A 25,693-nucleotide genomic window follows, 5' to 3' on the forward strand; every position below is an offset into this window, starting at 1 on the left:
GATTATCTCCATATTATTCATGAAGAAATTGAAGGGGAAAAATTAAGTCACTTGCCCAGGGTCACAAAACTGATGTGGGCAGAGCAAGGATTCCAACCCAGGCTATCTGGCAGCTAGAGTCTTGGCTCTAAACACCAAGCTGGTCTATCTCTCAGATAAATATGCTAATCCATATAGCAGTCCTGGAAAGGAATATTAATATGGATCACTGGGAAACTGCAAATAGTATCTGAATAATCTTTGGCTTTGAATCAGAGAGCTTTATATTTCAGGGGCTACTGCAAGACTAATAGACACCTCTAGTGGATAGAGAGGACGTAGATGGGGAAGGCTCTTCAGAAACCAGGAGATTACATTAGGAGAGGGGAATCCTCTGGTCTCTTGATGAATCTACTAATCTCAAGGTCCAAGTACCATTGCTCAGTTAAGGACAGCCAAGAGATGCCAAGCATTCGCCACCAGAAAGATCACCAACACTTGTGAGAAAGACCATCCTCAGGAAGATGTCCACTCATGCTTAGAATGTAGTTACAACATTAATTCAACAGAAACAGGAAGTGTTTTTGAGAACCACTCCACCTTAAACCAGATCCTAAATGATCAACATCAGTCACAAATAGAGTGACCATCTATCTGTTCTTCTGGGACAATTCCAGATTTCAACTGTGATTCTGGAGTAAATATTCATAGCACATTCTTTCTCTCTGAAAAGCATACTGGTTAGGGTGTTAAAACATGTTTCAACCCTCACCAAGGATAACCAAGGGTTGGGTGTAACTCAACACATCCAGATGAGAATTATCTCTGCAGTTGAACATGTACAGCGTACATAAAAATCCCTAAACTTACCATATCTGTTTCACAACTCCTCATCTAAAATTCCATTCAACTGCTAAATCATTGTACATATTCTGACCAGGGAAAATAATAATAAAAAGTACTTAACAACCTGTTCTTGCCTGGAGAATCCCAGAGACGGCGGAGCCTGGTGGGCTACCGTCTATGGAGTCGCAGAGTCGGACACGACTGAAGTGACTTAGCAGCAGCAACAACCTGTACTGTTGCTGCTGCTGCTGCTGCTGCTGCTAAGTCGCTTCAGTCGTGTCCGACTCTGTGCGACTCCATAGACAGCAGCCCACCAGGCTCCACCGTCCCTGGGATTCTCTAGGCAATAACACTGGAGTGGGTTGCCATTTCCTTCTCCAATGCAGGAAAATGAAAAGTGAAAGTGAAGTCGTTCAGTCATGTCTTATTCTTAGCAACCCCACGGACTGCACCCTACCAGGCTCCCCTGTCCATGGGATTTTCCAGGCAAGAGTACTGGAGTGGGGTACCATTGTACAAAGACCCATAAAGGGAGGAAAGGCATGGCCCCTGCTCTCTAGGTATGTGCCATCCTCTGGTTGAGAAGTGGCTGAAGTGCCATTGTTGGCTCAGCCCACGCTGTCTAAACCGTGTAAGCACACCATTCAATCCTCAAAGCAGCTCTGTGAGAAAGCAATCAGTACTCTCTTTTTAGAAAAAGAGAAAAACTGAGGTTCAGAGGTCACTGTTGAACTGATAAAGTAAATTAATAATTTGGACACAGCTGAAATAACGTGGAATTTCTGGGTCCCATTACTACTGCACTTTTGAGATGATAGAATGTTTTAATATACACATGACAAAGTCTCTGAGATCCATACCAACCTTCCCTTTCATTTATTATACAGTGAAACTCTATTCCCTCTCTACTACCTATTCTACATAGAGATACCTGGTAAAACACCAGGCTACAATATGGCCTGATGGCAACAATGTTGTGTGTACAGGAGCATTTCTGTGTTTGCATACTTAGTTGAGTTCTTCTTTTCTGTTTTTATCCAGCAGAGTAGAAGACAGAAAAATGAAAATGCTGATTGTGATACCAATACAATTTATAAAATGTGTCTTGTCATTAAACAAGCCAAAAGCAAGACATCAAAAGCTCATGATACATGAGCTGGTCAATTATGAGATTATTTGTCAAGGAAATAGCATTATTCAATGACATCTAAGACATGATGGAAATTAGGTCAAACACTGTGTCTACAATTTGAGGTGTGGGGTAAAGAAAATGGATTTGTAAATTTGTGGATTACAGATCAATATCAGGAAAGCATTTAAGTGACTCAGAAATTGCTAGAGCTGTTGATATGGATAAAGTTTTCTACAAATTTCTTATAAAGGGAAGAAAAAGACTAGTTTTAACCTTCTCTGAGCAAATTTTGTATAAAAGTCGGTAAGTCCACAGTCAAGGCAGCATCATAATCGCCTGCTGAATCCCTCAACAAATTACAACCAAAAAACCTGCCCCACTGTTAAAATACATTTCCTCTCTCTTCTAAAGTCACACCAAGTAAGTTGAGACCCAAAGCCTCAGGTAGAAAATTATTTCTTAAACACATGTACATACATGTACTCAATATTAAAACAATTTTTGTATATTAGACACATATACATTGTAAAGTTTAAAAAGAAAACCCATATACCATACGTGATGCCATAGTTAGGATTTTATAACATGTTCACTTCTATGGGATTACTCTCCACAACTCCCTACTCTTAACCTGCCAGTCCGCGTTACTCAACTTTTTAATATGACTTCCATTGTAGAGGAGGCCTCACTGCCCTAATTTTGACCACAGCTCCCTATGGGTAAAGATTCACTTATCTCTCAGCCTGTTCCAGTGTCTCACCTGTTCCAGCGTGGTGGCAAGTTATTAATTGCTTCCTGAATAAATTTTTTAATAGTCTAAAAAGTTAAGGATCTTTACAAAAGCAAGAATCATAGAATGTCTTTTCTAACCTAACTTTCACCATTTACTCTGACTCACTCTTCCTGCAGTTGGTTTTTAAACTCTGAAATCCACTTACAATTCTTGCTGAAAGTTGGCTTTCTTATTCACTCTATGGAGAAAGCTACAAGGTCAGGATTTAACCTAATCAGCTTTTTTCTTTGGGTCTTCAGAACACACAGCCTTCGCTTTTCTAGAACAACTTGAAGTCCCTTCTAAAAGCAATTTTTCTTTTCCTTTGAGGCAAAAAGAGCCTCCTTTCTTTGGTTCCTCCAAGCTGAACAGTTTCTGAGCTTCTCTCTGGAATCTGTCCATCCCTTTGAGGCTTTCCATTTCTTCATGGGCCCCAGATGACATCACTTTCTTAGACAGATCCCAGCTGTGTTCTTCTGGCAGGAACTGTGAAGATTAACTACAAATTTAAAAGGGCCAGGCTTTCTGAAAATCAAGAGGTAGACTCATAGGACTAATCAGGAGAGCTGTCCATGGTGTACTTAAAAGGAAAAAGTACACCGCAGAATAATATGCCCTTTTATGGAAAAAAAAAATTTATAATAACTTATATACATCCAGAAAATGGGAGGATATATTGTAAATGATGGAATTAAGGTCAAGACTTGCCCTCTTAACTTTCTAAAAGTATACAATGATTGAAATTTTAATAATAAACACACTTTTGCATTTAAAACAAAAAAGAAAGATGATTAGGCTTTTCCAGTATGTGATGTTTTCTTTATGAAGGCCCTGCCCTAGAGACCAGGCTTCCCAGGTGGCTCAGTGGTTAAAAAAAAAAAAAAAAAATCCACCTGCCAATGCAGGAGACACAAGAGATGCAGAGTCAGACACAGCTGAGCACACACACATGGCCCTAGAGACCAGAGCTACAGGGATAAATTAAATGCGGGCCCCGCTATTTCTAAGTTTTCCAGCCTTTCCCTCTCCTCTCTCCTCCTCCTCTTTTCCTGCTCTTCCCTCCTAACCTTAAATCCCTGGTCACTGTATCAAGTTGGTGCAAATATAACTGCAGTTTAGGAGTCGATTTTAAATCATTATAACCAGGCTCAAACACATGTTTATTAATCAAAATAGAAACCATTACAGTCAACACATATTTACCAACGAGAAATAAGCTTATTTATTCCTGTAGCATAAAAATTCATGCTTCAGGATTCGACCAACTCTTGAAAAGCATTTTCTGCCTCCTGCTGGCTGTGGAAGTTTTTTCCCTGCAAAAGTTGTTGAGATGCTTGAAGAAGTGGTAGTCAGTTGGCCTGAGGTCAGGCGAATATGATGAATGAGGCAAAACTTCATAGCCCAATTCATTCAACTTTTGAAGCCTTGGTTATCCAACATGCCAACAGGAGTAGCAGTGCAAAAGAATTAAGCCCTTTCTGTTGACCAGTACCAGCTGCAGGAGTTGCAACTTTCAGTATATCTCATTGATTTGCTGAGCATATTCCTCAGATGTAGAGGTTTTGCTGGGATTTAGAAACCTGTAGTGGATCAGATGGGCATCAGACCACCAAAATATTGACCATGACCTTTGTTTGATGCAAGTTTGGCTTTGGGAAGTGCTTTGGAGCTTATTGGTCCAACCACAGAGCTCGTCGTTGCTGGTTGTCATATTAAATCCACTTTTCATCGCATGTCACAATTCAATTGAGAAATGGTTCCTTGTTGTTGCGTAGAATAAGAGAGAATAGCACTTCAAAACAACAATTCTTTGATTTTCCATCAGTTCATGTGGCAACAATTTATCGAGCTTTTTAACCTTTCCAGTTTGTTTCAAGTGTTGAACAACCATAGAATGGTTGACGCTGAGTTCTTCGGCAACTTCTCATGTAGCTGTAAGAGGATCAGCTTCAACGATCCTCTCAGATGTTCATTGTCAACTTTCAATGGCCAGCCACCACGCTCTTCATCTTCAAGGCTCTCATCTCCTTTGAAAACTTCTTGAACCACCACTTGCACTGTCCGCTTGTTAACAGATCCTGAGCTAAATGCATCGCTGACATTGCGAGTTGTCTCTGCTGCTTTACGATCCATCTTGAACTTGAAAAGGAAAATCACTCAAATTTGCTTTTTGTCTAACGTCATTTCCCTGAGTCTAAAATAAATATAAAATACACAGCAGGTAATAAGTCATTAGTAAAAAACAAAAACATAAAGTGATAAATGCACATTAAAATGACATATAACAAGGATGTATTCCAATATCAAATGGCAAAGTTCAACAATGCAAAGCCGCAATGACTTTTGCACCAACCTGAAACATTTAGGGGGACTCAGTTATCTTTTCTCACCTTGTCATCTGTCAACCTTTTCTCTCAGGGTCTCAATCTGCAGCATCAATTGGCTTACAGGGCATTTTTATAGACAAAGTCCACTGCCTCCCAAATGGAATTTCTGGGGCCTGCTGTTAAGAACATATATTTCCTCCCTGCTATGTTATATCTGAAATGGCATTGGGACACAAGTGTACAAAAGCTGCTAGTTGAAAATGGGAGGCAGTGGGATAAGATAGAGAACACAGTTTAAGATGAAGAGATCAGCAGAGCAATGATATGAAAAGTTGTCTTCAGGGCAGAGAGGAGAGAGAAGACCCAAGGGCACTGACCCTTTAGAACACAGGTGGAAGGAATGCAGCCAGAAATCAAGAAAAATTTCAAGAAATACACAAAAGGTTATAAATGTATTGTTTAATAGAATAGGAAGCAACATCAATTAAACTGGATGACAAATGTCAGGATGAGTCTTGCCGAAGGTTTCAAGATAACTACTACTATAGCCTGCTATAGAAAATATACATGTGTGTGTGCTTGGAACAGAAATATAGGCAGCCCTCACCTGAATCAATTCTTTTCTGAAAATATGTTACACAGCAATTTTCGGCAGGATGCAAGCCTATCACACTGTTATTTTAATTGGGAAAATTAATATGTTCCCACGCCATACAAACACCCATCCAGCTTCCCCAAATATCAATAAAACACCTGCAAACATCCATATAGCAATCCAAGTCCACCTAAGATTTCTGAATGATATAAATTAGATCATTTCAAACACCAATTACCCAATTCTTCAACACATAATGAAGTGTTTGGAGGGTATGCTTGCATGCAGTACATAAGGAATCCCTTCTTATAGTATCAAATGGGAATTATGTTTTATTTTTACATGTGCAAAGAATACCTACTGTAATGTAAGTAGGCATGACATAATATGTTAGAGACACTAAAGATCCTATCTACATTAGACCCTGGTTGGAAATGCTCCCAGATGTTGGCAGAAAGGAACTCAGATTCAGGAAGGGGCCAACACTGAGGCAAAAGGATGAGGAAGATCCTTAGAGAAAATGCAAAATTTTTTTTGGCTATGCTGGGTCTTAGCTGCAGCCTGTGGGATTTTTGGTTGCAGCATTCTGGATCTAGTTCCCTGATGAGGGATCGAACCCGACCTACGTGCATTAGGAGCATGGACTCTTAACCACTGGACCACCAGGGAAGTCCTGCCAACACTTTTCAACAATCTGCACAAAGGACCTAAGACTGCAGCCCCCTCACTCTGCATCCTCTAGCCTGATCTCAACAACAACAAATGGTTTTCATTTTACACGTAAGGCACATTGACTCGGTGAGATGTTGATTCAGACGGTGAGTTTAGGGGAAAAAAGGACTACAAATCCTCACGGCAAATATTTGAATAATGGAAGCTTACATACACCTGTGTACTTCAAAGGGAAAACAAGACTCTAGAGAATTAGATAACCTTAACTATTCTTGCGTTATATCAATTCTGAATTAAATCCACATTTTAGGGTTTTCTCTCTAAGGGATTAATGTTACAGAGTTGACAGAGAGTGAGGACACAGCTGGAAGGTATATTGGAAACACAACTAACCCTATTATTATACCTAAAAAGATTACATAAAATTAAAAGCTCCCTCAAATTCACTAAATATACCGAAATATTAAGCTGTAGTATGTAGTTTAGATTCCCAAATTCAATAAAATTATATACCATAGATTCTCAGTTTCAATCATATTAAAATATGCTCTGTTACAGATGAATTGATAAAATATGATGCACACACACACATACACACATACACTGGAACATTATTTAGCCATAATTAAGAAGGAAATCCTGGCATTTGCAACAACATGGATGGACCTTGAGGGCATTATGCTAAGTGAAGTAAGTCAAATAGAGAAAGGTAAATACTATATGATCTCACCACTTACATGTAGAATCTAGAAAAAGCTGAACTTTTAGAAAGAGAGAGTAGAATGGTGGTTGTCAAGGGCTTGCGGGTGGGGAAAACAGGGGAGATGTTGATCAAAGGGTACAGACTTCCAGGTATAAGTTGAATAACTCCTAGGATGTAATATACAGCATGGTAACTATAGTTGACTCACTGGAAAAGACTCTGATGCTGGGAAAGGTTGGGGGCGGGAGGAGAAGGGGACGACCGAGAATGAGATGGCTGGATGGCATCACCGACTCTATGGACATGAGTTTGAGTGAACTCCGGGAGTTGGTGATGGACAGGGAGGCCTGGCGTGCTGTGATTCATGGGGTCGCGGAGAGTCGGACACGACTGAGCGACTGAACTGAACTGTAGTTAACAGTACCATATTGTCTACTTGAAAGCTACTAAGAGAGCAGATCTTAAATGTTTTCACCACCAAAAAAAGATAATTATGTGAGGTGAGGGCTTCCCTGGTGGCTCAGTGGCAAAGAATTCACCTGCAATGCAGGAGACACAGGTTAGATCCTTGTGTCGGGACAATCCCCTGGAGGAGGGCATGGCAATCCACTTCAGTATTCTTGCCTGGAGAATCCCATGGACAGAGAATCCTGGTGGTCTGTGATCCACAGGGTCGCAGAGTCGGGCATGACTGAAGCAACCAAGCAGGCAAGCATGTGAGGTGATATGAACTAACCTTACTGTCAATAATCATTCTGCAATATTTATGTGCATCAAATCATCACATTGTATACCTTAAACTTACAAAACATCCTATGTCATTTGTATCTCAGTAAAGCTGGGGAGGGGAATAGGCCATATTATGTTATCATCTGATAGATAACACCTACTTGATGTTGGCAGTTCAACATCATTCACTTCAAAAGAAGAAGGAAAGTAGGGAGGGTAGGAGGCGGGGGCGGGGTGGGGTTGGCTGCATTCAAGCAGGTGTTTCCCCTACCCAAAAATCCTGTTAAGTAGACACCCTGCCACCAGAAGGAAAGGACCCAAGAACTGGGGAGGTGTCCTGGGTGCGGAACGAAAAAGAAAATTTCTTCTGCAAAATTTTTCTTGAGAGTTAAGATTTTAAATATTACTGTAGGAAAAGGAAGTGTCTGATTGGTTTTCCAAAATGTAGCTTTCTCCACCAGGGAGTAATGAAAGACAAAGTAATCTCTCTAAAATCTGTCTAAATCTCTACACATCCTCACAAAAATAGGAATACTTTGCTCTAGATTTTTCTTTTTTATGCAACCCAGGCCTCCAGGTTTGTTTTTAGCAGACACTAAGCAAAATCAATTACCATTGCCAAGAAATAGTCCCACTGAAAAATTGTTTTTGAAGCCTGTCACATCTTTTACACTATCTGGCCCATAAAGTTATAAATCCTCTCCCAATAGAAATCCATTCCATCGTAAGGAAGAAGCTAAAGTTCTGTGCAGCTCAATCTTCTCCAGGGATCCAAAGACAATTTCACTCTTCTGTTTTTAAATATCTTGAAAATTCCTTACATTTGCTTAAAAGGGCAGATTAAAAGTTCCCTACACACACACACACACACACACGGGAAATAATAGTGAGTTTAGAGAAACTACAGGGGCAGCTTCTGTAGTAAATATTTCAATCAAGTCTATATTTGTAAATCTTTTCTGAAGCATCTGCCTTAAAATCATGTAATCTAAAAACCAGGGTACAGAAATTGACATCAATAAGCCATATCATCCCTCATTCCACAGGACTGCCCCCAGGCCAGAGCAAAAAGGTAGCTGCCTAACCATTTTCTAAAATAACCACTGCAAATGTCCTTGATAATATATTTCAATGTTTCAACCTATTAGGATCAAAAAAGTTCATCCTGATAGCTAACCCAATTTTCTTCAATTGCAAAATAATATCATTCTCAGGCAAGGAGAAAAGAAATGAGCAAAGATTCTGAATCAGAGGACTGACTATATTCTATATTTGCTGTGTGACTTCATGGAAGCTGTGGGTCTCTGTTTCCTAACTATGAAAAGAAATTACTGACTAGATTGTATCTAAAGATATGGTATCGCTCTGAAAGAGAGTAACTAACTGGCTTGTACAAGCCAAACAAAAGTCATTCATATATGTATTATGACATAAATAATTCATATTTTAGAGAGCTTTCTTTTACTCAGATTGACTAGCCCTAACCCTTTTTTTAATATTTCCTAAATTCTATTCGGTGTGTTTGTTCTTATAGAGAGCAGTATTTTTGACATATTAACTGATACAGTTTATCTGTCTAATCAGTTGATCCTTCAACCACAGGAATTTGAACTGCTGGTTCCACTTACATGCAGATTTTTTTTTTCAACAGTAAATACAACAGCACCACACAATTCCCTGTTGGCTGGATCCAAGGATGCAGAATCCCAAGAAATACACAGGAATCATGGATAAGGAGATTGACTATAAGTCACACGTGGATTTTTAACTGTGTAGAGGGTCAGTACCCCCACACTCTTCCCCAAATCCTGCTTTCCAGGTTCGCTGTATTTCTTATTAGCCCAGGACACTCTTCCACTCCCACATTATTGCAGTCTAGGAGACAGGTAGACATTTGGAGAGAGTCAAAGAAGCAAATTCTTGGACTTTTGCATCTAAAAAGCCAAGGAGCTAGAATGCATAAGAGACCTACTTGAGAAAAGAGAAAAGAATACTCTGTTTTCCAAACCAACCAGGAGACTATTACAATTTGCACAGGCTGTCTAGGAACCCTAGATAAGTCCCGGGTTCACTGGATAGATGAGGAAGTGGGGGACCTAGACCCCTAATCCTTATAATCAACAAAGAAGATTTGGAGCAAACTGCAGGGACCAACACGTAGGGTCCATGGAGAGGACCAGAATGGACCTTCATGTCTTGGCATCTGCAAGGTCCCTAGAAATTAGCTGGAACATATGAGAAAGCAGAAACCATAGACTAACTGGGGAAACTTTGGATTGACAGCTATTACCCTGAATTGTCAAAAGACTTGAAATGGAAAAAATTAAGTTACATCTGTTGGAGACCCTAAGGATGGGGTCTTAATGCCATACCATTTATACACTTCTCTGACTGATTCAATTCTCTGAATCTTGCATCAGTAGTAAGGTCCAAACTAGACATGATGACCAAGGAGCTGGCTCTAAGTCAAGTCCAAAAATCACTTCATTGTTTGCAATGTCATGTGTTGATTCCGAACCATGACTGAAAGCTCTATTTCAATCATCTGAGATGATTTAGCAATAACACACAAAATTAGCACCACAGTAGCTGATCTCATTCATCTAAGTGGCTTATGGAGTAAAATTTCACCACTGCTGGAAGAGATTAAAATTAATGTTCAGTACATGCTGTGACTTCCTAGCATAGACAAGTGAATAACATTTAAAGTTAATAGGTATTAGCGGCAACAACAATTTTATTTTCAAACACAGCTATACCTACCTTAGAGAGAAAATGCAATATATCCAGATTTCCCTTGAGGGAAACTGACAACAGTTCATTATCAATGTACAGAATATACCATATTTGGCAGACTTCTGTTATGAGCCACCCATAGACTTCAATCCCTAGCAGAATGCACCTCAATAATTAGCACCAGAGGCTTCAAATTTCAATTCCATTTCTTCTAGTAAAAATTTAAAACTAGCTTGTATAATCCTTTTCCCACCTGTAAATTACCTAGAACAAGATTAAGAACACAGTTGGTTTTTTTCCCTTTGATTAATACCAAAATAGAATACTTAACAACTCAATTTGCTCTGTATTGTGATAGGAATAAGCATTTCTGATTCATCACAATGACATCTCCTATTGCTGCCCCCCCCACCCCCCTATCCCTCCCCACCTGCTGCCAACGCCTGGGTAAAACTTTTAGGAAATCAATTGCATCAATTAAAAGTAAATCAGTACACCTAGATTGCTTTAACATAGTGGTCATAATTTTTTTAAAAAATCCCTGCACTCTGCAACTGCTCCAAGGATTTGCATTACAAAACTGATTCTGATATCATAAATTCATTTTATCATAAAGTTATTAGAACAAAGTGATCACTCTGTCAACCCTCCTCCCTATTCAGTACACCTCAAAAGGTTTCTAATGTCGTAGAGCTGCAGTTTAAGAATTTGCAAGATTGAATTCATATCACTTCAATCATAATGATGGAGGCTAAAAAAAAAATCCCTACCACTCAGAATAATTACTGTTTTTTCATTGACCCTGCGTGTAAGAGTGATGTAATTTCCCCAAAGGAATTGTTTAAAATACTGTGCTAAAGTTCAGACCAGCTTTTTAAACCCGCTTTATTATCTCCCTACATTCATTTGAGTTTGAACAAATTAAGATTCTTAAGGGACCCTTTTTCACTTTGTTTATCCTGAAGGCCATAACTCATATAAAGGCTTATCGGAAGGAGATAATGACATTTTCAGAATCCAGGCAAACTTCTCTTCTCTGCCTCCCCTAAGAAACATGAAAACTTTTAAAGGGACTGGTTGGTACAGCTAAGCCAATTTATTTTTAAACCTAGGTTCTCAGAGAAGTCAAATATAAGCATGATAATATTAACCAACTTGACAAGTACCCTGGGGAAAATTTACACTCATAATTTTTTTAAAGAGCATCTAATATCTTCCAAAGAACTATTAATCTGTATGGAAAGATGCTCATACTTAAAATAAAAGCTGTTGTGACTGGATATAGCTGAAAAGACACCACAGTCCCACCCTCATGATGCTCACAAATTTAAATGATTGTCTAATTACACAAGCAACAGCTATTAGCAGCCTTGTCAATTATTTAAAAGTCTGACAGCTTTGTTGTTCCAAAAAGAGCTATTCTATTCCCAAAGGGCCAGTCAACAGACTGGTATCACCAAAGCAGTTTAACAAAAAGTTTCATTAATCAAAATAATTCAAAACGTGGTAGAAAAAGATACCATACAATGGCTGAGCATTAACAGCCCAGCACCTTAAGAATATAAACAAAATGTCTTTTAGGATCTGACAGTCTGTTCAGGAAACCAGAACATTCAAGAAACAATCGGCAAAGAAAAAATGGAACTTTTACCACTAATAATTATCATACAGATTTTCACTGTCCAATACGGTAGCTACTAGCTACATATGGCTCTTAGCAGTTGAAATGCACCCAGTTCAAATTAAGATGTGCTATTAATGTAAGATACACACTGAGTTTTGAAGACAGTACCCCAAAACACCCAGGATATAAAATATCTCTTTAATAATTTTTATATTGGTCACACATTAGAAAAACAATATCTTAGATAAAATGATTTTTAAAAAGCATATTAACATTAATTCCAACTTTTTGTTTTACTTTTGTAAATGTAGCTACTAGAAAAATAAAAATTATCTAAGTGACTTGCATTTGTCATTGGTATTCTTTTTCTCCTGGACTGGGCTGATATAGAGGACAAGTGGCATACTTGTACTTGCGTGAAAAATTCAAAGAGTGGCTGACCTTTAAAGGATCCAGAGGACTCTGAAGATGGAATTAGGAGGGAGACATGTGCCAGAAAGACGCTGGAACATTAAATTCTAGGGGCAGAGGAGAGATTGGCCTGGAAGCACATTTGTGGTTGGACATTTGGGTTGAGATAAAGTTCTGAAGTCAGGCAAAGGGGGACACACACACTTTTCCTAACTTCTTATCTCACTTCTGCTTTACAAACTCAGTGTGAGAGATACCACAGGGAAGTGCAAGGAAGATTATAATATCTTCAATGAAAAAGCAATAAGTTAAGATTCCATCTGCCAGTCCTGGAAGTAATCTTTGGTAAATGATTTATCATCTCTGCCTCAAATTACCCTTATTGTTCCTTCCGTTCCGTCCCGTCGCTCAGTCGTGTCCGACTCTTTGCGACCCCGTGTACTGTAGCCTACCGGGCTTCTCCGTCCATGGGATTCTCCAGGCAAGAATACTGGAGTGGGTTACCATTCCTTCTCCAGGGGATCTTCCCGACCCAGGGATCGAACCCGGGTCTCCCGCATTGGAGGCAGACGCTTTAACCTCTGAGCCACCTGGGAAGCCCTATTGTCCCTTAATATTATGTAATTTCTAGAATTTTTAAGGTCAATGTTATCTATTGACTTTAAGAATTTCCTGCCAATAAGCATGTGAAGACTCTCACATACCAAAGAGATTGATACTACTCTAGGTTCATGGTCAGCCAATCTCCAGACAAACTACCCAGCCACTGGTTGAAGCTCCCATCTCCACACCAGCTAGTTTAAACATTAAACTCTCTTCAGAAATTTTTCCCAACTCCACCTGCACTCTCATAAATGGCTTAATCCCAATCCCATAGAGACAACTGACAAACCTACATCTAGCAAGCCTTTTCTTGCTTCCTTTTCTTTGTTACACTGGTGAAGGTGCTGACAGAAAGATCTTTGAATAATGGTGCTTCTGGGGACCTAACCTCCTTTCTCTTTTCATCCTAAGCCAGTGGTCCTCAAACGTTTATTCTCATGTACCTGCTAAAATGATTTTGAAAAATCTTCTAATATTTTTAAGTTGACATCCAAAAATTACCATCTAATTTGGTACTAGATATCATTGGCAAAGGATATAATCGCCTCTGCTTTGTAAATTTTGTAGCAACATTAACAAATACAACAGTTACTTCATTCTTTTTAAATATGTCCAATGTTTAAAATGTGTGAAATCACTAGTGATTTTATTCCCACCTTCATCCAGTTAAAAAATACATGAATAAGCTCTTCTTTAACATCAGAAATTGCTATATCATTCTTTTCAGTTGTGGAACTCGTTATTCTGTTCTATTGTGCCAGCAAAATTTCAGTCCGATGTGATATATTTTATGCTTGAAAGTCTTTTATTGATTGCCTTATCATACATCTCTACAAAAGAATATGTTGGTAAATTTAATTTTTTTAATCTCCTGGAACCATAAGTTTGTAAGTGATAACATTTTTCTTCTGGATTGAATTCTCATTAAATTACCATTACATGCAATTGATAAACACAACATAACATATTTTATATTTTGACATTTATTAATTATATCAAACAGCATTTATATGGAACTATTAATTAATTAAAATGAGGTTTTTTTCAATTATTCCATGGGTCCATGGATAATATAACTTATTGCCAGAATTAGACAATGTTCTACATCAGGTTTGTTTTTCATTTTTCATGGAAGTGCCTAGAACATTCTTTACATAAATAGGTAGATAGAAATGGAAGGATTTTATTACAGCAATGTCACTCAATTTTTTAAACTCCTGAGTTAAATGCCAAAAACCAAATAGTCACCTAGCATTCAAAATGATTTTTGATAATCTATCAGCTGACATTTCTATTAGACATTCCTTTCATTTCATGAAAGGCAAAAAAAAAAAAAATTACTGGAGTTACAAAAGGATTTATACCCTTTTTTACCCATTTGGGTCTGTCACTTTCTCCATATAAATGCTCTGCTTTTACGTGGGGCTCACAGAAGCACCAGGAAGAGTGGGGATGAAGAACGAATTGCAGGTCTGTCAGCGGGAGAACCTGTGAGTGGAGATGATGTAATAGAACCTACTTGACCCCAGAAGCATTCTCAGGACACTGATCTTAGGATGACAGCACATGGAACGTGAGGACCTAACAGCTGGATCCCCTGAAAATGACACTGTTTGTGTGCCCGCAGAAACCCTGGAGTCTTTATGTAGCACAGGTACCTCAGCTAGAAGACGACCGTTGCTGGCCCTTCCCTGACTCCCGTAACTTCACCTACAATATGCCTAAATGCTGATAACTCTCCAACATACCTCCGGCTGGTCTACTTTCTTGAGATTCAGAACCACACACCTACTGACCTACTGGCCATTCTACCGCATCAGCATTTCCTAACCCTATCCACATGCCTTCATCCCCAACACCCACCCCCATCCTTGCCCAAGGAGAGCCACCAGGCTTTCTTACCCGGATGCTGTATTAACACCCTCCCTCATCTCCCTGCATCCAGGTTTATTTCCTTCTCACTTATTCTCCCCACGATAGCTAGACTAGTTCAAAGCAGGGAGTGTCAACCTCCGGATCTAATGCCTGAAGATCTGAGGTGGAACTGATGCAATAATAGTAGAAACAAAGTCCACATTAAATGTAATGTGCTTGAATTATATCCCAAGGCCACCCCCCACCCCCTGTCCCTGGAAACATTGTCTTCTATAAAACTGGTCCCTAGTGCCAAAACAGTTGGGAACCACTGGTTAAAAGAATAAAAAAAAAAAAAACTGGATCACATTCTGACCCTCCTTAAAATCGTTAGAGGCATCCCAGCATTTAGATTCAAGTACAAATGCTGGGAAAAACTGAAGGCAGGAGGAGAAGGGGACGACAGAGGATGAGATGGTGGGATGGCATCACTGACTCGATGGACATGGGTTTGAGCAAGCTCCAGGAGTTAGTGATGGGCAAGGAAGCCTGGCGCGCTGCAGTCCATGGGGTTGCAAAGAGTCAGACATGACTGAGTGACTGAACTGAACAAACTCCTTTATTATTATGCACAAAGTAATCCAAACCCATTCTCAATCCATCTCCCGGGCATCTCTCTGCCACTTTTCCTAATACTCTAAGCTCCAGCCAGTCTGGAGCCAGTTTCCATTTTCCAAAGGCTCCAGGACCTAAACCTACACACATGCTCTTTCCTCTGTCCTCTTTGCCTGACTCCTACTTAAATGAAAGCTGTTTTTATTGTAACTTCCTCCAAGAGGCCTTCCCTGACCGCCACGAGGTAGAACCCTCATAGATGAATGCTCCTGGTACTCTTAATTCCTCTAAGCTGCATATATCATATGTCATTGGAGCAACCTGTTCGATGCTTTGTTTCACCTTGAAATTTTCAACTTTATACTGCAAGAACTATACATATCTTATATACCTAGTACTGACCCTGAAATATTTTCTATGTCTAGTACTGAGCCTGAAATATTATGAGTGTTACATAAACGGTTGGTCAATAAGACATCTACTTATTAATTCATAACCATAATTTTATTATAGGAATAGTCATCATTCCTTGACCCAATTATTTGTATGTAATTCTCCTTTATCTCATGAAGGCAAGTTCAGAGTTCTTTTCTGATGACTCAAAAAAAGCATCAAATATTCCAAAGTGACTAAATATAGAGATCTAAGCACCAAGAATTTGCCTGTCTATTGTGTCAAAGATGCTGTTAGGGAAAAAGCCAGTTTTCTTGAGAGGACGCTGATTGTAGCTTTCACCACTATCCCATTTAGATATAATCATGTCAGTCATCAACATGGACCCAGGTAGGAATATTATTGATTTAAAGGTTTTTCTTCTTTGAAAGCTCTACCAAGACTTAAAACAGAAGTTATTAATTTCTGACAAATTTCCATATGCTATATTCATGTCTGCCTTGCCTCCTATATATAAAGTCTTTGTGTGATAACATTCATTATTTTTATCTGCACGCTCACAGTAATTGGCTATTAAGTATTTCAAATTTCTTTTGTACAGTAAAAATGAGCCAAAACAAATGTATAATTGGCTTTAATAAAACAAACGAGTGCATTGCAAAAAGTATTGTGTTTGCTAGGAATACAGTTAAATTGTATTCTTTAGCAGTGTTTGCCTTATTAAACCACCCATTACGATTGCCTTTATGGATAGCATCTTTCATATAAAGTAGTGCAATATGATAAGCCAACTGCTGCTAAATGATCGATTTCATTTATGTAGCCAGATGAAGGGATGTCTTTCATATGAACACTGTAAGGCATAAGACAGTCATCAAGGGAATTCTCTGATAATCAATAAGCATGTCATGAAAATAACCTTCCTCTTAACCATTTCCTTGGTGTGTATTCATGGACTCACTGGTATGTATGTAGTTACCGAGGACCTAATATCTACACAAACTTTCTCAAGTTTAATGCCTTCGTGCTTTCTGTACTATACTCTCTCCTAGGTAGTTTTGTGAATTCTATTTTTAAGTCAGGTTGCCCAAAAGATTTTTTAAGTATAAGATCTCCCACAAAAGTTAGAGAATACCAAGCTCCCGGCACTTTTTCCCCAGACCTTTCCATTGCCCTCTTTTCTCATCCCCGCAAAGATATAATCATTTTGTCATTTTTCAAGTTCTAAACCTCACTGTTATATTTTTCGTTTCCCATATTGTGCTGCCAATCCTTACCACTTATCCTGTGTCACCCAGGCATCACGGTAATCATCTTACAATCTGGATCATTTCTATCCTTTCTTTTCACATCATCGGCACCAAATAGAATCGACACTTGGCAAACAGCCATCAATTCATTCTGTTCACAAATACGTACTGAAGACACACCAGGTACTATGCACAAGCCCTGTGCCAGGAACTGGGGTAAAACAGGGACCAGAGGAGACTGGTTTTATCCTTGAGGGCTTCTAGCCTAGCAGATAAGACATCCAACAAACATGCAAATATACGTAATTAGAGATTGTAAGTGTTCTTAAGAAAACTAAAATAGTTCTGGGCTGGAGAATAATAATGACAAGAAGATCGACTCTTGTCAGAAGGTTAGAGGAAAGCCTCTTGGAATTAACTACATTTAACCTGAGATCTAAAAAAATGAAATCTCAGAAGCAAACTAGATAGAGGCTAGATAGAGATCCCCACAGTGAGGTAGGGATGACAGACCAAAGAACCTTCTTGCCCATAGTAAAGAGGCCACAGTTCATCCAAGCTGCAAAATTAGATTTAACTTTAAAAAAGAAAGCACTTTTGGCTGAAGAATGAATGAAACGCGGCAAGGCTGGGAGCGGGGGCAGTTTGGGGACGGCGGCAGTGATTCAAGTCAGAGACTGTGTGATGTGGCTTAGAAAACTGATGACCGAAATGGGCAGTAATAGATGGTTCTGAGATATATACAAGGTGAAAGCTATAGACAGATCTGGGTGATAAATTGGATGTGAAAGGTGAAAGGAACAAAGTAAGGATGACTCTCAGTGTTTTTCTCAAACAACTGGGTATATGGTGGTGGTCCTGATGGAGACAAACAGACTGAAAGAGGGACAGATTTGGAGGAGGACGAAATTCAAGATTGCATTTCAGACATGAGAAGCTTGCCAAGCCTGTGAGACAATCAACTGGAGATGTCAAGATGGCAGCTGGAGACAATGTTAAACTCATGCTTACAGAGTGAAATCTGTAAGAGAGAAAGTGTAGGGAAAGAAGAAGGGAGAGAATCCCACATTTAATGGGCAGGAACACCAAGATTCCGTAACAGAGGAGTAAAAATTCATCAGGGGAGAGAAGAAGAAACCGGAAAAAAAAAAAAAAGTCCACAGTTAAATCAAAATGAGATTGTATTTCAGGAAGGGAGTGCTCCAGAGAATCCAGTGCTGAGTGAACTCTCAGATCAAAGAGAGCAAAGATGAGGCCACTAAATCGGGCCAAGTGAAGGTCATTTGTGACCTTGAGAAGAGCAGTTTCAGCTGAGTGTTCAGTTAAACAAGAGTGGAGGTGAAGCGTTAGAATTTGCGTAGACAATTATTTTAAAGGAGGGTGATTATCAAGAAAACCGGAATGGAGCAAATGATTGAGAAGAATAGGGGACCCAAGCTTTTCAGTCTGATTTTACCCACTGATCGGGAAGTGAGGAAAATATTAATGAGGCAAGGTGAAGGGAGAAGGCAGAGAAGAAAGGCCTGCAGAAGGAAGAAGATTAGAGCTAGAGTCCGGTGGAGAGTAAAAGCAATGAGTTGACAGAAGGAGGCATGCTCTGTGTAGTTGTGGAGACTCTTGGGGACTCATGGAGTCTCTTTGAGACTCCACGCATGGTAGCCTGCCAGGCTTCTCTGGCCATGGAATTCTCCAGGCAAGAATACTAGAGTGGGTTGCCATTTCCTCCTCCAGGGGATCTTCCCAACCTAGGGATTGAACTCATGCCTTCTGCATCTCCTGCATTAGCCGGTGGATTCTTTACCACTGCACCACCTGGGAAGCCCCAGAAGGAAACATATTTCCCCTACAATACTAAGAAAGACATATGTAAGTGGGTGTACAGATTTGGCAGTACGAAGATAAATAAGTGTCTCCCTGATGGCTTCTGTCTTCTCAATGAGGTTAGAAGCAGGGTCACCAACCACAAAAGACGCATGAAGTGATCTAAGAGATTTGAGGAGGGCAGGTGATAGGAAACAGACTTTCAGAAAGTGGGAAAGTGAGTCTGCTAGAGAAATACGGTAATAGAGCAGTGGAGCAGCGATGGACTCTTTGAGGTTTGTGATGGTGCATTTAAAAATAAAGTTAAACCAGGCTGCCCTCCTATGTGTTTTTTAATCTAGGACTATTCAACCGCTTGGACACCGGGAAGGAGACAGTGAATGGCATATTCATAGGATCAGAATTTTTCTCGAGCTGAATAACAGAGGGAGAAGGTAAAAAACGTTGAGGGATTTTTCAGGAAAGGTGTTTGGGTACACAGCCATGGACCCTCAACTGGATAAGGAGGAAAATGAAGAGAGTACAGTGGAGGTGATGGGTGGGCTGTGAGAACGTATTCACACAAGAGACGCTTGTTTCAAAAGGTAGAGGAACCAAGCTGGATGGGTGGACAGATGTTATAGACACTGAGGAAATAATACTGGCAGGGTTCAGGGAGGGGAATAAGACTATGAAAATTAGGAGCTAAAACTTTCAGTGAATGAAGATGGCTGACCAGCAGATCAGTAACAGATGACAGCATGGACTTGGGGGGAAAGCGGTCTGTCTATTTGGTGTAACACTCAAAGGATCAGGGGTTTTGATGTAGGGAAAGGGAAGGCTCAGTCTAAAAATAGTAAGACAGAACACAGGGAAAACAACCCATGCCTCCCCATGCCTTTCTTTAAAAAAAAAAACTGTTTTGGTCTTTGTATAGAAACAGGAAGTTATTTGCCACAAAGGATGATCTTACCATACCTCTGCTGGCATCAGGACACGGCCTCCTCTTTCCTGATTCTATGTTTGGACCCAAAGCTGTCTCTCCTGTTTTTGAGGTACTTAGTCTATGAGTGAAAAAGCAGTTTCCGCTTGATGGGGCTATAATAGACCACCTTCAGACATCAAATGACTGTGTACACTGTATAGGATGAATTCTTATCTTGCAGATCAACCACAGGACTTCTTTTTTTTTTTTTTTTTTTACAGTTAAAAGTATTTTTATTAAAAAAGCACAAATGCAAAGAAATGAACAGAGGAAAATTTATGCGTCGAACCTGGACTGGTCACTTATGATAATATACATGCTACAATTCCATTCTCCCCAATCATTCCACCTTCACCCTCTCCCACAGAGTCCCAAAGACTGTTCTAAATGCCTATGTCTCTTTTGCAGTCTCTTATACAGGGTTCAGGTTACCATTTTTCTAAATTCCATATATATGCGTTAATATACAGTATTGATGTTCTTCTTTCTGGCTTACTTCACTCTGTATAATTGGCTCCAATTTCATCCACCTCATTAAAACTGATTCAAATGCATTCTTTTTGATGGCTGAGAAATACTCCATTGTGTATATGTACCAAAGCTTTCTTATCCATTCATCTGCAGATGGACATCTAGGTTGCTTCCATGTCCTGGCTATTATAAACAGTGCTGCAATGAACATTGGAGTACATGTGTCTCTTTCAATTCTGGTTTCCTCGGTATGTATGCCCAGGAGTGCGATCGCTGGATCATATGGCAGTTCTATTTCCAGTTTTCTGAGGAATCTCCACACTGTTCTCCATAGTGGCTGTACTAGTTTGCATTCCCACCAACAGTGTAAGAGGGTTCCCTTCTCTCCACATCCTCTCCAGCACTTATTGCATGTAGACTTTTGGATAGCAGCCATTCTGACTGGTGTGAAATGGTATCTCATTGTGGTTTTGATTTGCATTTCTCTGATGATGAGGGATGTTGAGCATTTTTTCATGTGTTTGTTAGCCATCTTTATGTCTTCTTTGGAGAAATGTCTGTTTAGTTCTTTGGCCCATTTTTTGATTGGGTCACTTAGTTTTCTGGAATTAAGCTGCAGGAGCTGCTTGTATATTTTGGAGATTAATCCTTTATCAGTTGCTTCATTTGCTATTATTTTCTCCCATTCTGAAGGCTGTCTTTTCACCTTGCTTAGAGTTTCCTTTGCTGTGCAGAAGCTTTTGATTTTAATTAGGTCCCATTTGTTTATTTTTGCTTTTATTTCCAATATTCTGGGAGGTGGGTCTTGGAGGATCCTGCTGTGATTTATGTCGGAGAGTGTTTTGCCTACGTTCTCCTCTAGGAGTTTTATAGTTTCTGGTCTTACATTTAGATCTTTAATCCATTTTGAGTTTATTTTGGTGTATGGTGTTAGGAAGTGTTCTAGTTTCATTCTTTTACAAGTGGCTGACCAGTTTTCCCAGCACCACTTGTTAAAGAGACTGTCTTTTCTCCATTTTATATTCTTGCCTCCTTTGTCGAAGATAAGGTGTCCATAGGAGCGTGGGTTTATCTCTGGGCTTTCTATTTTGTTCCATTGATCTATATTTCTGTCTTTATGCCAGTACCATACTGTCTTGATGACTGTGGCTTTGTAATAGAGCCTGAAGTCCGGCAGGTTAATTCCCCCAGTTCCATTCTTCTTCCTCAAAATTGCTTTGGCTATTCGAGGTTTTTTGTATTTCCATACAAATTGTAGGACTTCTTAAAAGCCAGATTTCCAGACAGTCCTTCCTTTACTATACATTTTTCTATTAGTAAACATAATGAAAAATATCCAATATCCATCCACGCATTCATATAAATATTTCTTACCATATTGTACCAACACTTGGATTTAGGAAACTATGTCTTTTCCACTTGGTAGCCTATCATAAAGATTTTCCAACAACATTAAATCTTTTCTACAACACAATATTAACAAATGCATTGAATTACATTGGATAAATCAGCTGAGATTTAGTTAAGCAATGTGCTTTTATTATATGTCTAGGTTGTTTCCAAATTTGAGATATAATAAATAAAGCTGTAATAAACATCTATAGGCATAAATCTTTGAAGACATCTCTAATTATCATTGCCTATAATCAATCCCTTGAAGTACTATAATGTAGTAATAGAAAATGGGTGTTTTCAGGGTTTTTGAGACATATCATCCAATCATCTTGAAAGAAAGTTTGTATAAGTAGCATCTAAGGCTTCCCTTGTACCTTGCCAAGCTTGTCAATATTCTTTGTATTCTTTCTTTTTATTTTTTATTTTTCTGTAATATGTATTTTTTAATTTTCATTGAAATATAGTTGATTTACAATGTTGTGTTAGTTTCAGGTATACAGTAAAATGATTCAGTTATACATATATGTATATATATTCTTATTTTACATTCTCTTCTATTATAGGTTATAACAAGATGCTGAGTGTAGTTCCCTGTGCTATATAGTAGGTCTTTATCGGTTATCTGTCTTTTTTTTAAATTTTTTATTTAATAAATGGTACAAAGCACAATGCCATAAACATTAACAGTTAAAATTTCACCAAATGAAAAAAACTATAGAATGCACAGTTGCAAAAAGCTACATTAAGTTATTTTACAACTGCCTCAAGCTGCAAAAAGAAAAAAAACCCAATGCCATACCTAAGTTATCCCTCTCTCAAAATAATGCCATTTATAAGATTAGCATGGCCCCTGCGCAAGGATGACACGCAAATTCGTGAAGCGTTCCATATTTTTATACTACAAGGAGATCCAACCAGTCCATTCTAAAGGAGATCAATCCTGGATGTTCATTGGAGGGACTGATGCTAAAGCTGAAACTGCAATACTTTGGCCACCTCATGCGACGAGTTGACTCACTGAAAAAGACTCTGATGCTGGGAAAGGTTGGGGGCGGGAGAAGAAGGGGACGACGGAGAATGAGATGGCTGCATGGCATCACCGACTCTGTGGACATGAGTTTGAGTGAACTCCGGGAGTTGGTGATGGACAGGGGGGCCTGGCGTGCTGTGATTCATGGGGTCGCAAAGAGTCGGACACGACTGAGCGACTGAACTAACTAACTAACTATATTATAAACCACAAGCTCCCCATCAAAAGATGGGACCTGCTTTTGTTAATTGATATATATATATATATATATATATATATGACTGTATCACTTTGCTATACAAAGTTATCTGTCTTATACATAGCAGTGTGTATATTTTAATCCCAAACTCAGTTACCCGCTCCCTCCCACCCTTTAGTAACCATAAATTTGTCTTCTATGCCTATGAGTCTAATTCTGTTTTATAAATAAGCATATTTGCATCCTTTTCTTAGATTCCTCGTATAAGCAATATCATAAGCTTTTGCACAGCAAAGGAAACCATAAACAACACAAAAAGGCTATAGAATGGGAGAAAATATTTGCAAATGATGTGACTGACAAGGGATTAATCTCCAAAATATACGAACAGTTCATATAGCTCACTACAAAAAAAAAAAAATTAAAAAATGGGCAGAAGACCTAAATAGACATTTCTCCAAAGAGTATACACAGATGAACAAAAGGCATTCGACGTGAGAAATGCAAATCAAAACTATAATGAGTTACCACCTCATACCAGTCAGAAGAGCCACCATCAAAAAGTCTACAAATAATAAATAGTAGAGAGAGCACAGAGAGAAAAGGAAGCCTCCTCACTGCTGGTGGGAATGCAAGCTGGTACAGCCACTATGGGGAAGAATATGGGGGCATTTATCTGAAGAAAAACATAATTTGAAAATATACATGCATGCCAACATTCATTGCCGAGCTACTTACAATAGCCACGAAATGGAAGCAACCTAAGTGTCCAGTGACACTTAGATTATGAATAAATAAAGAAGATGTGATACATATATGCAATGGAACCCTATTCAGCCACAAAAATGAATGAAATAATGCCATCTGTAGCAACATGGACGGATCTAGAAATGATCATACTAAGTGAAGTAAGCTAGAGAGAGAAAGACAAATACATGACACGTTTCTTTATTTTAGCAGATCAATATCTAAGGACCCAAAAGGAAGGGTCTTGTTCATAAGTTAGTCTCCATTCCAGAGCATGGAAGGCTGACGTGGCTTTCCATTCCAACACAGAGTAGGGAACATCTCCTGTACTCACCTGCCCTAAGATGCCTTTCTCTAGCTTCTTCCTGCTCCTATACCCTGAATGCTAATTATCTTGCCTGATGTCTTTTTAACTTTGCACAAAATCCCCCCAAAGCTCCCTGGATTAAATTTAAATGCTTTCACAATTTTTATTTCCTGTTTATTGACTTGCTTAGACCCCATCTCTGACCTCCTAGATCCAAGTCATGATTAGCTTGCTTCCCGAGCTCTCCAAATCCCCCACTCTTATCAAATTCAACTTCTGGATTAAAGCTCCCAGGTAAACACAAATTTCTATCATTTCATCCTCTTCTGTTTGTCTCATTATCTCTTTTATTATTTTCCCAATTTCCTCTGTCTCTTCCCTCTTCCTCATGACTGGCTTCACTTTGATTTGTTAGGTATTTTTTCCAAACCTCATCACTGAATCTCTTTTCATTTCAGATTTATTGTGCTAAAGTTCTTCAAACTATAGTTTCTTTCCTAGTTATTTCAAACCCTGGATAATAAAGGGAATGCTCTATATTTGTCAAGTTCAAAAATAACTTTCCCCACTGGCTATTGCTTTCAGTAGGATAGTATTACACAAAACACAGGAATAAAAAGAACAAAGAACCAATACTGCAAATTGTAATAGCCTACCCATTCTGGAGACACGGCAAGCCTTTTGCATGTGGTATGTTTTATAGCTTCAAAAGATAGGGGTCTATCTGTGGATGAGGTCTTATTCCTGATAGCCTGACAGTGGCCCCACTTAGGAAGTTAGAACTTCATCTATTGTAATTTTCTCTTTTCCAATTTGTAGGAAAAAGAAATATTTCCATGGCACAATTCAAGGATAACATATTACCTAAAAACAAACAAACACTACTTTAATAAGGGAAAACAGATGTACCCATCAAGCAATAAATTATTTTCCTTTATCATTCAAAAAATGCATAACATGTTTATCAAAATTATGGACTTCATTCTTTACAGTTTTCTTGTGTTTTATGCATAAAATGAATAGGCCTCTTTTTTGTCCAACCAAGACCTTACACGGTATGGAAGATATGGGACCTACATACCCCAACACATCTGCCTTGGGAACAGGTTTGCAGATTCCCCTCCAAATATCTGTTTTTACCTCTAATCTTAGTCAGAACCCCAAGACCATTCAGCAGCATCTCTAACCCTTTCCCTTGCTGTCATCTTTCAGCACTGCCCCCAGGTAAACATCTTTAGGCACCAATCACTTCTCTCATTCTCATCTTCTTAAGGCTCTTTCCTTCCTTCTCGTTCCTACTGATTCTTCCCATGGCCAATGGCCGCCCGATCCTTTCCTCTGGGCCCTCTGGAAACACCCTGCTCCTTCCCACACACTCATACTCCTGTCTTCTCAAGCTCATGTTAGGATGCTGATTCTTCCTTACCCTAAATAGACTCTGCTTTCTGAGGATTTGCTTTTCCTATTTAGTGGGAGCCTGCTCATTTTCTCACACCCATCCACAAGCATTCTTGAGTA

At 39.1% G+C, this 25,693-nt stretch overlaps 1 protein-coding gene and 1 pseudogene across 1 annotated transcript in view; one reads left to right on the plus strand and one right to left on the minus strand.

The window, feature by feature from the left end:
- Window positions 1–25,693, minus strand: part of HS6ST3 (heparan sulfate 6-O-sulfotransferase 3) — a 751,923-nt gene that overhangs the window by 563,614 nt on the left and 162,616 nt on the right. The gene's annotated exons all lie outside the window — the stretch shown is intronic.
- Window positions 22,725–22,787, plus strand: LOC129556664 (U6 spliceosomal RNA; annotated as a pseudogene).

Source organism: Moschus berezovskii, chromosome 13, assembly GCF_049115385.1.
Source record: "Moschus berezovskii isolate FMDL1 chromosome 13, NW_MosBer_1.0, whole genome shotgun sequence".
Classification (NCBI taxonomy): domain Eukaryota; kingdom Metazoa; phylum Chordata; class Mammalia; order Artiodactyla; family Moschidae; genus Moschus; species Moschus berezovskii.